Source organism: Sorex fumeus, unplaced genomic scaffold (genome assembly GCF_029834395.1).
Source record: "Sorex fumeus unplaced genomic scaffold, SorFum_2.1 ptg000122l, whole genome shotgun sequence".
In the NCBI taxonomy this organism is placed as follows: Eukaryota; Metazoa; Chordata; class Mammalia; order Eulipotyphla; family Soricidae; genus Sorex; species Sorex fumeus.
The window spans coordinates 30,447,285-30,461,606 of NW_026606179.1; the positions used below are offsets into that span (position 1 = coordinate 30,447,285).

Below are 14,322 nucleotides of genomic sequence, written 5' to 3' on the forward strand. Positions count from 1 at the left end.
CTCTAGCTCCATGTAGAACTTCTCGATTTCTCTTTCATCAAAATGAGATGTTGGTGTGTAGACAACGAAGATAGAAACTGCAGGCAGTGAGCCACATCTATTCAAATGTAAATGTCCGATTCGGGTTGTTAGGCATTCGAATGAATCAATGCTCTTGGCCAAGTTTGTGTTGACAAGGACACCGATGCCTCCAACACCTCTTTTATTGCATGTTCCGAGGAACAATTCTTCTCCAGTGTCAAAAATGGCATGGTGAGATTCGTGCCTTCTTGTCTCGGTCAGACCAATGATGTCGTACTTGATCATTCGCGCTTGTACCATCAGGTCCTCGATGGATGCATCTGATGCTAGTGTACGTGCATTGAAAGTACAGACGATCATTTTTGTCTTCCTTCATTGTGGCAGCCTAGGTCGGCCTTGAGATTTTGTCGGTTTCTCCTTTCTCATCCTTCTCAGTGCTGCCATGTCGGTGAAGCCTTCAGGGTCAGGTGAATGAGACCAGTTGTAGTTACTGGTTGTAGTTACTGGGAAGGAATGGGAGTGAAGATAGATGGTCGGCAACTACACCACCTCTGCTTTGCTGATGACATTGTTTTAATAACACCAAACATCAGCCAAGTGGCACAAATGCTGGCCGACTTTGACCGTGAGTATGGAAAGGTAGGACTACAGCTGAATCTTACGAAGACAATGTTTATGAGAAACAGCCTCATTCCTGATGCCCCATTCGCTCTCAACGGAACGACCATCTCTGAATGCAACAGCTATGTGTACCTAGGTCGAGAGGTCAACATGACAAATGACCTGGCACCCGAGCTGCGCAGGAGGAAGAGAGCGGCTTGGAACACCTTCAAGAACGTCGAAGAAATAGCTAAGAGGACGAAGAACCTCCGGCTCGGGCACATCTCTTTGATTCCACTGTTCTTCCTGCATTAACATATGCCTCAGAGACCTGGGCCCTACGCAAACAAGATGAGAACGCTATTCAGGTCTCCCAAAGAAGAATAGAAAGAGCTATGCTTGGAATATCACGTTTCACTCAAATGAGAGAAAGAATCCGGAGTTCTGACATCCGTCGAAGATCAAGAATCAGGGACGCTGTCTCATTAGCCAAGGTGTCGAAAATCAGATGGGCTGGTCACGTAATGAGATTTAAAGACGACCGTTGGACTAGAGCTGTTACCGACTGAATTCCACGGGATGTCAAAAGACCACATGGCCGCCCACCTACCAGATGGTCAGACTTCTTCGTGAAGATAATGAACGATTGGTTTGAGGCCCTTCATGTTCCCAGAATGAACAGATGCCATTGGGCTACACTAGCACACAACAGGGACAAATAGAGACGTTACTGGCGCCCGCTCGAGCAAATCGACGACTAACGGGAAGTTAAGTGATTAAGTGATACTCTTCAGGGAGACTATAAACATGCAAACTCTCATTCTCTACCCTCATGAAATGTCCTATCTCAAGAGGGAGACGACTCCTCAAAGTGTGAGCAAAACCAGAGGCAAGGCGTCTGCAGAAAGTCCCCTCTAAGGAGATATCATGCAACGAGGGCTTCCCCAGAGGGTCTCCCAGGAAAGTGGGATGGTGGGGGTGGTTGCGGGGGAGACACAGCAGCACAAGTGAGAAGAAGAGGGAAGCTACCACATTGGTTGGGGACAGATTGGGGTAAAACTTTAAGACATTCAGACTTGCTTGAAGACTGGGGTGTCTTCATGAGTGTGAGATCAAGTTGCTCCCTAGAGAAAGCAGGGCCATCCAGGGTGAGCAAGGGAGGAAAGGGAAGCATTGGAGGGCCAAAAGTTATGAGGGAGGAAGAAGCAAACGAGATGAAGAAAGGGAACAGGGTGGATTGGAAGGCAGCCAGGTGATTATGAAAGGATTCAGCCCGGAAAACCTGCTCCCTCGCCCTGTCAGAGAGCTTTGCCTGGCACACAGCCTGCAGCAGAGGGGTCAGAAGCCCTTTCCCTGGGTCTGTTTCACAGCCTCCGCTCCACAGAACCCTGCTTTAATGAATGCTCAGAGTGAATTCTTAAGTCATGCACCTGGAATATCAGCCTCGCACTACTTTGCTCAATATGTTTGAGTGGCACACATCTCTGAAATTACAATATTTTAAAATAGTACTGAGCTTGCTCTTCAAGCCCATGGAGGGAGGAGGCAGAGAGAGAGAGAGAGAGAGAGAGAGAGAGAGAGAGAGAGAGAGAGAGCGCTCAGTGGATTTGAGCACATGCCTTGCATGGTGAGGTTAGGATTCATTTCCTATCATTTCTTGGTTCCCAGGGCACTGCCAGGCATGACCTCTAAGCATTGCTGGCTGTAGCCCCCCAAACTAAAGCACTATAGCACTGTCCTCCCACTGTTCATCTATTTGCTCGAGTGGGCACCAGTAACGTCTCCATTGTGAGACTTGTTGTTACTGTTTTTGGCATATCGAATACACTACGGGGAGCTTGCCAGGCTCTGCCATGCGGGCAGGATACTCTCGGTAGCTTGCTGGACTCTCTGAGAGGGATGGAGAAATTGAACCTGGGTCGGCCATGTGCAAGGAAAATGCCCTACCTGCTGTGCTATTGCTCCAGTCCAACAAAACTAAAACAAAACAAAACAAAACAAAAGTATTAGGGTTGGGGCTACAAATGTGGCTCAGTGGCAGAGCATTGCCTTACATGTGTGAGGCTCTGAGTTGGATCCTTGGCACTAAAACAAAAAGAAAACAGTGTTAGGATTGGCGAAGCAGCTATACATGCAAGATGAAATTCTCACAAATCTTCAGTTCCTGAATTTTAAACACTGAATTTGAGATCCCTTAAGATTAGACAATCATTGTTAAAAAAAAACCCCAGAAGGGTGGCCTGGAGCTAAGTGGGTATGGCGTTTGCCTTGCACGCGGCTGACCCAGGTTCGATTTCCAGCATCCCATATGGTCCCCTGAGCACTGCCAGGAGTGATTCCTGAGTGCAGAGTCAGGAGTTACACCTGTGCATTGCCAGGTGTGACCAAAAAGCAAAAAAAACAAAAACCAAAAAAAACCCAGAAGGAAAATAAGTATTTTGTTTGTTTGTAATAGAATCAAATAGGCAAATACGTTTAAGTGGAACTTAGAAGAGCTCATCAGGGGAGGCATTTCAGATGGACTGAAAAACCCAGAGTTGACCTCACACATGTTCCTTCCCAAAGTGGATCCGAATCTGCACCTCACTGCAGAGAGAGGGTTTATCAGTTACTGAGTCAAGGAGTTTGCTCCACATACTAATTACCTGACATGCCACAACAGAGCAGAAGTAGGCCAGGGGTCATGAGCGCATGTGAGTAAAACTGTAAAGAAGCAGGAGAGCAGCTGAGGGCCTCGTCCCACACCCAGCCTGGTGCATCTGGGCAGAGGGAATCTGAACAATCACCCGGAAGGTCTACTCGGGATCCTCCGGGGCCCATGGGTGGGCATCATCCCAGTCCCAGGGACTGAGTTCTGCCGCTCGAGCCCAGGGAGTGGGCCAGGACTCTCCTCCTCTCTTGTCCTCCCCCATCTTGGCACTCATGCAGGAATTTTATGACATCCTACTGCACCTCCTCAACACTAATTACAGGTGTGTGTCTCACCCACAGGCCGCCTTAGCGAGGTAGGGCTGTTCTGCAGATGGAGACACCTTTGCTCAAAAGATAGGTAGGTAGTCCGGGTGAGGTCACAATTGCACAATTCTTGGCTTCATCCAGTTTTTCTACTAAAAAGAAATTGCTCCTCAGTAACTAAATTCATGGTACTTCATGGCAAACTATCTCCTCTCTAACTTTCTACAACCCAGTCTTGCCTACCAGTCTTCAAATGTGTTCACAAGAAAAGAAAGATGCATCTGTATGTGGAAACCAGCTTTTGCAAGAGTTGGGTTAAGGGAAAAAGAGTTCAAAGTACTCTTGTGGCCAAGGAAATGAGCTAGGCAGAGAAGATGGCTGATAGAGGTGCTCTGAGGGTCATTGTGTAACTCGACTTTCTTTTAGTCTCACACCACTTCCAACCACATGGGCTCTTGATGCAGGGAGGGGTCAACTCTGGGGACACCTCTTGCCCAGCCTGCTCAGGCTGCTGCATGACCTCGGGTGGTAGAGAACTGCCTTCCTGAGAAGTAGCCCTTGTTCCACCTGGCACTGGACTCCTTTAAGAGTTGTCAAATGGAAGCTGGGGATTTGTCTCAGGGGTAGAACTTATGCGTAACAAACGTGAGCCATTTGAAAAAGAAGAGTGTTCATTTCAGCAGCACATAGATTAAAACTGGAACAATACAGAGAAGATTAGCATGGCCCCTGAGCAAGAATGACATGCAAATTTGTGAAGAACTCCATAGTTTTTAAAAAGTTATTTGAAAGGGGGGAAAAAAGAATAAGAAGAGGGATTTGAGTGAAAGTACAAAGGATAAGGCTTTTGCCTTGCATGTGGCTGACCTGCTTTGATCCCTGACATTCCACAGGATCCCTAGAGCACTTCCAGGAGTAATTCCTGAGTGCTGAGCTAGGAGTAACCCTGGAGAATTGCCAGATGTGGCCCCAAGACAAAACAAACAAGAGCCCATGCAGTTGGAATTGGTGTGGGACTAGAAGAAAGTCAAGTTACACAATGACCCTCAGAGCACCTCTATCAGCCATCTTCTCTGCCTAGCTCATTTCCTTGGCCACACGTGTACTTTGAACTCTTTTTTCCTTAACCCAACTCTTGCAGAACTGGTTTCCACAAATAGGTGCATCTTTCTTTTCTTGTGAACACATTTGAAATGATATCCTCCACTGTGATCAGCTTGGGGCTTCAGTTGTTGTTTAGATCCTTTTTTTTTTTCCATTTTGGGGCCATGTGCAGCTCTACTCAGGGCTTGCTCCTGTGGCGCTATGCTCAGGGATCACATCTGGAGGAGTTTGGGGAACTATATGAGGAGGATGCTGGGGGTTGAACCTGGGTTTGCCACATACAAGGCAAGTATCCTACTCTCTGTACTATCTCTCTGGCCCTTAATTTAGATTTTTTGAAAGTATCAATCAGAGGACCCCCAGGTCTAGATTAACCTGAGTAGGGGAGTGTTTGGTAGGAAACTGAACATTTAATATTTTGCTTGTGAATGGAGATATGTAGTTATCTATATGTTTATATGTAAAAAAGCTACCCCAAGCCTAGGACAGACATAAAGGGAGCATCCATTTCACAAGCAGAGGTGGACCTCGGCTTTCCCAGCGTAACCCAGGGTGGCACCAGAGTCTTTAAAGGGCCCCTGCTGAGTCCCGGGTGCACCCTCCCCTGATTGGCATCTGTCTCCTATTCCCATCACAGAGTTGGCTAGTGATATCTGGGAGTTTCTCTGGTGCTGTTTATACCTTCAAAACTTTTATTGGCAAAGTACGTATACATGCTTTAAAAATTCAAATCATGCACAGAAAGCATTTTTGTTTTGGGAGCCAAATCCAGTGGTGCTCATGGGCTATTCCTGGCTCTGGGTCAGGAATGACCCTGGCATTGCTCAGGGCACCAGATGCAGTATTAGGGATCAAAAATTGGGGTTAGCAGAATGCAAGGCAAGTACCTAAACCTCTGAACTCTACACAACACACACACACACAAAAAAAGCTTTTAAAATGGGGGTAATAAGATGTAGGGTCTTCCCAATCCTCTCGAAACACATTTGCCCTTTCAAGGTGGTCTAGCTGGCTAAATCTGGGATCTGAAATTGGTCTATTTCCCTGAAAACGTTTGAGGTTGCCAGTAAACAGCCAGACGCTGGGAAACACCCCTCCATGAGTCACTGTGGGGAAAGCTCAGATGGTCTAAAATTCCAGAGAGAAGTAGGAAGTGTAGTGTCCAGAGGAGAACCCAGTGCTGTCCGACTAACCAACAGAAGGAATGTTGTATGTGTGATGCCTTGGGCCATCAGCTAGCGCTGCACCCAGAGACTCCACAAGCAGAAGTCCCAGTGAGCTAGGAAGTTTGCAATTATCCTCACAACTTTCACCCTAGTGTGGGGCCCAACCTCAACCCAGACCTCACGCATACAAGGCGTGTGCTCTGCCATTTGACTCATATTCTTCGCCCCTACTTTCATTCTTATAAAGAATAAGTTTCTATTATAAATGTGCTTATATTTTGAAAAAAATGTATTTGAACAGTTAAATTAAAATATGTTATTAAGGACAGAAAATTTGGATCATTTGAGTTGAATATAAATTACAAAATAATAAAAGAGTTGAATGTAAACAACAAAATAATAAAAATTATTTGAAGATTTAAGTATATCTTTTTTTAAAAATTTGTATTAGTGAAACACCATGAGGTACAATTGTAGACTTACAATTTTTTCTTTTTCTTTTTTTTAAATTTTTTTATTAGTGAGACACCATGAGGTACAGTTGTAGACTACAAATTTTGTGCTTGGGTTTTTATTATACAATGATCAAATACCCATTCCTCCACCAGTGCCCATTTCCCACCACCACGGATCCCAGTATCCCTCCCACCCCCCATCCTCCCCATCCCACCCTGGCATTCCCCTCTGTTCTCTTTCTCTCCTTTTGGGTGTTGTGGTTTGCAAAAGAGGCATTGAGTGGCAATCATGTTTGGTCTATAGTCTACTTTCAGCATGCAAATTTTTGTGCTTGGGTTTCAGTTATACAATGATCGAGTACCCATCCCTCCACCAGTGCCCATTCTCTACCATAACTGATCGCTTCAGCAGCACATATACTAAAATTGGAAAGATTTAAGTTAAATTAAAATATGTTATTAAGTACATAGAAAATTTGGATCATTTGAGTTGAATATAAAACTACAAAATAATAAAAGAGTTGAATGTAAACAACAAAATAATAAAAATTATTTGAAGATTTAAGTATATCTTTTTAAAATTTTTATTAGTGAAATACCCTGAGATACAGTTGTAGACTTACAAATTTTTGTGCTTGGGTTTCAGTTATACAATGATTGAGTACCTATCCCTCCACCAGTGCCCATTCTCCACCACCACTGATCGCTTCAGCAGCACATATACTAAAATTGGAAAGATTTAAGTATATCTTTATAATTTTCCTGTTATATCCAGAATCTACTAGCACCCAATGATGAGGCCCCATAAAATTCACTTTGTTGACAAATCACTGGTCTTTATTATATATAAAATGAATCTTGTTTTATAGGAATTCCAGACCTGCCCTTTTATTTTCATTGACTTAACTTTCTTTTTCTCTATTTCTCCTTTTCTTTGATTTTTCTCAAGCATCCACTTTTATTTTTTTGTTTCTTTATGCTGATTTTAGTCTACAGTTGTCACATGTTTATCATAGCAACTTTGAAAACTTTCTAAAACTAACATCGTAGCTTACTCTAATCATAAGGGTGTTTGTCAAATAGGATAAAAAGTCAAGATCCAATCAAGATCCAAAGTGCTTGTAATCAAAAACTCAAGGAGGTTAAATTTAAAGTGATGTCTATGAAATATAATATTGAAAAATATTCTATACAAACAATACAAACACTAGAAAACTGGAAGGATTAATATTAGAAAGAAACATATTTGAGGGTTGGAAATATAGTACAATTTTTAGGGTGCTTCATTACACGTAACTAACCAGGATTTGATCCCCGGCACCCATTATAGACCCCCTGAGCCCTACTTGGAGTGATCACTGAGTGAAAGAGAAGAATAAGCTCTGAGCAGTGCCAGATGTGGCCAAAAATAAATAAATAAAAATTAACATATTTTATTAGGAACAAATGCAAAGTTTTAGTGCCTTTAAAATACAGTATATACCATGGGGGCCAGAGAGATAATACAGGGATAAGTTGTTGAACCCAGCATCCCAGCACCCCATATGGTCTCTTAATCCTGTCAACGATTGATTCCCTGAGTACAGAGCCAGGAGTTAACCCTGAGCACCACTGGGTCTGATCCCAAAACCAAACCAAAACAATACATATTACATAACCATAGTTTAAAAAATAAGATTCCAACATTCCAAAGGGACTTCAGGGCAAAGGAATTTCCCTCTTGCCTCTGTTTCAGTCTCCCAGCACCATCGTTGCCACCAGTCATGCTCACGAGCAGTATGGCCTCTTCCTTTTATGTCAAGTGCCTTGTCACTCCAGCTATCCTTATCCCCCACCCTCTCCTGCAGTGGAGCCTGATAGGTGGCTCCCAATAGGGTGGTATGACCCTCCATAGGATAAAACAGTTCTTAGAGCTGCTGAATTTTCAACACAATTAGCCAGTGGCCTATATCGGTGCTTTCCAATGTAGACTACATACTGAAATCGCCTGCACAAACTCGAAAGGGGTCCCATCCTCAGAGATGGTTCTAATGTTACTGTCATGGTGGTGATTAGGAAATTAAAAAAAAACTCAGGTCATAAGAGGAAAGTCTGAAAATGTTTGATGCTCAGCATGTCCAAATTTAGTCAACTGAATCTTTTGGGAGTGCTGAAAAGACAAGGTGTGTGTACCTGTCATAATATACTGAACTCATTATATATTGACCCACTGTCCTTTCCAGGCCACTTGCCTCCCTACCTACCCACCCTACTCATAGATCTTACAACAGTTTTAAAACCTGATTTGAGTTTTGCCCTTCCAGGCTAATCCATTGTAGAGTGTTTGCTAAGAATTTCACAGCTAGGTTCACTAGGTGTTTCAAAATACATATTAAGAGCCTAGTTTGGCTCAGGGGAATACCATTCACATGAGCCTGATAACATGCTCCCTGGTTTCACAAGGTTTTCAGCAGACAGTCAGGGAAGGCAGATTTGTGGGCAACTGTGTAACTAAAGGGTATGAATGCCAGTGAAAGGAAACAAAGAGAATGTGTTATGGGAGTAGCAGACCAGAGGGATCAGGGAAGGCTCCCAAGAGGAGGTGATATTCTAACTTCTATTTAAAGAATGAAAAAAGACACTAGGAAAAGAGAATAGAAAATGCAAAGATTAGAAAGCATATAGAAGATGGTCTATAATTTGACAGTGCTTGTACCATTTTAATTATTGATTTGCCAGTTGTACCTGGCAGTGTTGATAGGGGTAGGGGTAGAACTAGGAGTTGGGGGTACCTTAACCCCTCTGCCACCCCCACAGCACCCTTACCCCCAGCACTTGCATGTTTTATTTGTTTATGAACCACACTCAGGGGTCAATCCTGGTGAAGTTGGAGGATTATATGAAGTTCTGGGGATTGAACACTGGTTGCCTCTACCAAGGCAAGCGCACTATTTGCAATACTACTGCTTCAACTTCCGCAATTGCATTTTTAATAGAAAATAGATGAAGAACATAGTGGTCAAGCCCTTTCTCAGCTCAGAATGCTTGAGTTCAGACTTCGCTTCTACTGCTTACTGTGTGATCTTTTTACCTTGTTCTGTTTCCCCTTGTATGAAATAAGACTGAAATAGTACAGGTGAATTCATATTAAATAGTGCACAGTAAGTACATAAAGTCTTAGTAGTTTTTTTTTTTTAATTTGTATTTGATAGGCCAGGAGGAAGACAGGATGGTAGTGGGGACACAGGCAAGTTTTTGAAAGACCTTTTGGTGATTTTAAGAGGCTGAAACTTTTCGCTGCAGACGATTAAATCAATTTCTGCAAATAAATCTGTTTCAGAGACCTGGAAGTCTGTGCTGAAGAACAAGTTCTTGTGGAAGCCTTCAAATGCCCTTGATGGCAGATGGGACAGTTGGAAGCAGAGACCTGCCCTGGGTGAATTCTCTAGGGCAGGTGCTGCCCCCTGTGTCTTGGCGTCCATGGAAAGAGGTTTTGTGGGCCAGATATCTCCTTTTCACAGTTCCCAGGACAAAATCAGGGGTCCTATTGGTGACACTTTTCCCCTGCATTGAGTGGTACAGCTTCAGGTCCCATTCTATTGGCTTCTCCAAACTAAGCCCCAGCTTCCTCTTCACTGAGATCCATTATTTCACCAGACAACCTTCTTCCTACTTTAACTTGTCCCAGTTGGAACATTCCAGAGATTTGACTCTCAATTTGGCGCAGCTGGGCTCTCTCCAGTCAATGCAGGGGCACTGCAACAAGTCCACGACTTACATCAACCATCTTGAGTTTACTGAATTGAATGAACTGTGACGGCACTCCTGGGCCAGAAGACACAAGTGCAAATCCCACAAATTACCCTGGAGTGGGAAAGTCTTTAAGGCACAAATACGGGAGAGAGAACATTTCCAGTAATACTGTCATAATTTTTATGAGTTCTTAATCTGGAAGGACTTCTTGCCTTATTAACTATCTGACGTAGTCAGGAAACATTCCATTCAAAGTGGCAGCACAGGCATGCGAAAGTGCTTCTCTGGGCCAAACCCTGAGCAACATTCTAGGAGACAAAGCAAATAAGATTCAGGGAACAGATGCGGGGCTTGGAGCACAAGGCTTGTTGTGTATGGGAAGAAAATAGATTGTTATCTCAAGTGACTGGTATTAGAGATCAATACTGAAGAGCTATGAAGAGCCTGAGGTAGGACTGAGAGAGCACAGTTCTATAGATTGTCTGCTCTGCAGCTCTGGGGGCGCCACTCACGCAGGTCCAAATAGTAAATAATGCAAGCATTGTGTGTCATGCCAGCTCTGTTGCAATTACTCAACTCTGCTTTCGTGGCACAAATTGACAGCAGAAATAGCAGTAAAAAAAAAAAAAATCAGTGTGGCCATATTCCAATTATACTCAAGATGGGTACTGAAATCATGCCAGAAAATATTTTCCTTTTTAGTTGCAACCATTAAAAATGTAAAAAGCATTCTTAGTTCATGCACTATACAAAAAGAGGAGGTAGACCAGAGAGAGAGAGAGAGAGAGAGAGAGAGAGAGAGAGAGAGAGCTGAGCTCAAAATTTTCAAGCAGGATACCCTGGGTTTGACCCTCAGGACCACAGGGAATCATCCTTGAGCACAAAGCTGCCAGTAGCAGCCCCTGAGCACAGCTGAGTATGGTTCAACCCTTCATTTGTCCTTTGGTCAGGGCCCATATCAGGCAACAAGTTTGCCTCACATCTATGTTCGAGACTGAGAGTTCCTGAGAGGACGGGGGTGCAGCCAGAACCCACCATTTTTTCTTCACTTCCCACTCTGGACCCCTGAGAGAAATCTGTATCTAGATATGGAAGATTTTCATTTGTTTATATGGGTTAATTTTGAGTGATATTTTGAAACATGATTTATGTTCCCTAACTGATCACCTGGTTTTTCCCCCTTCAGAGACCTTGTCCAGCTAGGAAATTGGAGTTGGAAAGAGGAGTATGAACTAGTGGCAGTTGTGTCAGATGGAAAAACTGAAAAAGCCTGCCCTTCCCTTTGTGAAGGATGGGGAGAAGGAAGGATATTGAGGTAGGATGAAAGGGGTGGGTACTTCCATTTGGGACTCTCCCTGCCTTTTGGGACTATCAAGTGAGGAGGATGGGGTTTGGTTTCATGCAGCTGGGGTTGGGAGCTTCTAAACATGGCTAGTAATCTGCTTCCCTTGACAGAGTCAGGGTTTCTGCCAGCCAATAAAACCAAATCCTGTGGTCTGATACCAGATGGCAAGAAAGCAGTATCCAAAGCAACGACAACAATCAGTAGTGGCAGAACATTGTGGCTCTCTAAGATTTGACGTGCAAAAACCAAATCTCAGTGAGGAGATGCAGAGAGCTTGTGGACCCTCTGAGACCTGTGACTGAGAGAGAGGAAGCATATCAGAACCATGGGCATTAGCAGTGGCGGTTAGATAGGCAGACACACTTAACAGATTTCCAGTCCCAGAGGACCAGGCAGAGGAGATGCTCAGAGACAAGGGAGTATCCACAGGGCATTGCCTGGATCAGAGCAATCCTCTGTCCTCTCCAGGATTCACTGAACCTCTTTGCCAAGGCATTATCATGGAGGAAGAAGGGGACACAGTGTGATGTGAAGTGATTGCTCTGGACTCCTGTTTACTAGAAAACATGCAGATCTCCTTCCTCACTCCTATCTCTTAGCAGGTAGAGTCTCTTAAGATCCTGAAAAGCTAAAGAAGTCATGTTTTCTTCGCATTGGTTCGGTGTTCTGTGACGTTTCAGACCACACGATGCTAAAGACTCCAGAATTCAACATCTGTAGACATTATTAGGAGTCAGAAGAATAATTCAAAGAACACCAATTGCTGCCTTGCTTCTCTTTCCCATTTCTCAACCTCCTTTCTTTCTCTCCTTCTGACCCTTATTTTGGAGGAGGGGAAGAGGGGACATATCTGGTGGTGCTCAGGAGTTACTCCTGGATCTGCACTCAGAAATCACTCCTGGTGGGTTTGGTAGAACCATATGGGATGTGGGGATTGAACCTGGGTTGGACGCATGCAAGGCAAGTGCCCTTACCATTGTACTATTTCTCTGTTTCCATCTTGCCCTTGTTTTACCCGTATGAACAAAGGGTCAGTGTATAACCAAGATAGAATTCCTTCTGCACGGAAGGGCTCAATCTGGAGAAGACCAAAACTAAAGATTTCCAAACCAGGTTTTCCCCACAGTGATTCTCAAGCATGACAGCATGGCAGTTATCCCCTGTCGTGGAAGCTGAGAGGAGTCTCTACACTCTGCCTCAGCAGGTGTAGGAACTGCAGAAGCCTCTGTGGATGCCTCTGGTAAATAGATGTTGGTGTCTCGGCGTACATTCTTGAGTTATCTCAAACTATTCTCTTCCTTCTTCCTATCAGAACCCCAGTTTTGTTTGCTGCCTCTGTGCATATCCTAAGTTGTTGCATGATTCCCTTTCTGCCATGAGACAACCTATTCCACAGGTCTCTTCCTTTGTAAACATGGCTTCACGGAATCTGATCAGCAAAACACCACTGGAGAACTTCTTCAAAGATGATTCTCTAAGAGGTTGTATCTGGCTGGTACCAGCCCTTTCTCACTTTTCCTGCGCTGAATATGTTTGTGAGCCTGGACCAGGGGACTCTCTGGCAATCATGATGCAGAAAAGTTAATGCAAAGGCTGAAAGCAGATACCAAGGAGTAAGTCTTCTCAACCATGTTGCATTGCCTAGCTGTTGCCTCTTGGATTATCTACCTTCAGATTTCTGAAGTGGAAAAATAAAGCAAACCTCAGCTAGCTGAATGTTTTGTTTTGTCTTGGGCCCACACCCAGTGGTGCCAGTGATTGAACCGGGGTGTTTGGCCACATTACATGACAAGAATAGGCAAGAGTCCTACCTGTTGTACTATCTCTCTGGCCCCCTAGCTGAAAGTTTTTTAAAGGCATTATTGAAAACATTCCTATCTGGGGCTGGAGCTAGTACAGCAGGTAGGGCGTTTGCCTTGTATGCAGCCAACCCGGGTTCGATCTCCAACATCCCATATGGTCCGAGAACCACCAGGAGTAATTCCTGAGTGCAGAATCAGGACTAACCCCTGTGCATCGCCAGGTGTGACCCAAAAGGCAAAAAAGAAAACATTCCTATCAGTTCTTCAAAGGAAAAAGCCTGTTCATCCAATATTTGGGTTGCAACTGCTTTGGACCTTGTTTCCTTTCTGCTTACCTGGAAGTAAAATCTGGCAACATGTGTGGCTAATTGTTGTGGGCAGCATTGTTTACCCCCCTACACAATTAATAGGTTAAAGCCCCAGTTCCCAACTTGCCTCTATTTTGAGATAGGACGTTAAAGGAGGTAGCACTGTGGCACTGTGCTCCCGTTGTTCATCGATTTGCCCGAGCGGGCCCAGTAATGTCTCCATTGTGAGACTTGTTGTTACTGTATTTGGCATATCAAATACGTTACTCTCAGTAGCTTGCCAGGCTCTCCAAGAGGGACAGAGGAATTGAACCTGCCTTACCTGCTAGGCTAAAGGAGGTAATTAAAGTTAAATGTGGCTGTGAGAGTGAATCCCATACCTCACTCAAGAGTGCTGCTGTCCTCTATGAGAAGGATAACCTAGCACATATGTACATACTTGAAATGTAGATGGTGCAGGGAAAAGACCAAGGGAGGGCATCATAAGAAGGTGCCAAACCATAGAGAGAGACTTCAGAAGAAATCAAGCCTATTTTAACCTGCGTCTCAGACATCAAAGTTCTAGAATGGGAGACATAAAACTTCAGATTTGGGGAATGAATGAAGAAATACATTAATAGGCTGGTGTATGCTTTGTGTGCAGGAGGCCTGGGCTTGATCCCTGGCACCACATGAACTCTTCCTGACCACCACCAGGAGCAACCAACAAAAAACGCTCTGGGAGTAACCTCTGAGCACTGCCAGGTGTGACTCCCAAACCAAAAAAAGCAGTTTTAGTTTCTGAATGCACAGAATTTGTATTATCACCCCAACATCAGCAGTGATCCACTATCA

The 14,322-nt window shown here is 44.2% G+C and overlaps 1 non-coding gene across 1 annotated transcript; it reads left to right on the plus strand.

Annotated features, from left to right (window-relative positions):
- Positions 1 to 4,243: 4,243 nt before the first annotated feature.
- On the plus strand, positions 4,244 to 4,350 carry LOC130044528 (U6 spliceosomal RNA). Its single transcript, XR_008795396.1, has one exon. It is a non-coding gene; the product is annotated as a U6 spliceosomal RNA (small nuclear RNA).
- The last annotated feature ends 9,972 nt before the right edge of the window (positions 4,351 to 14,322 follow it).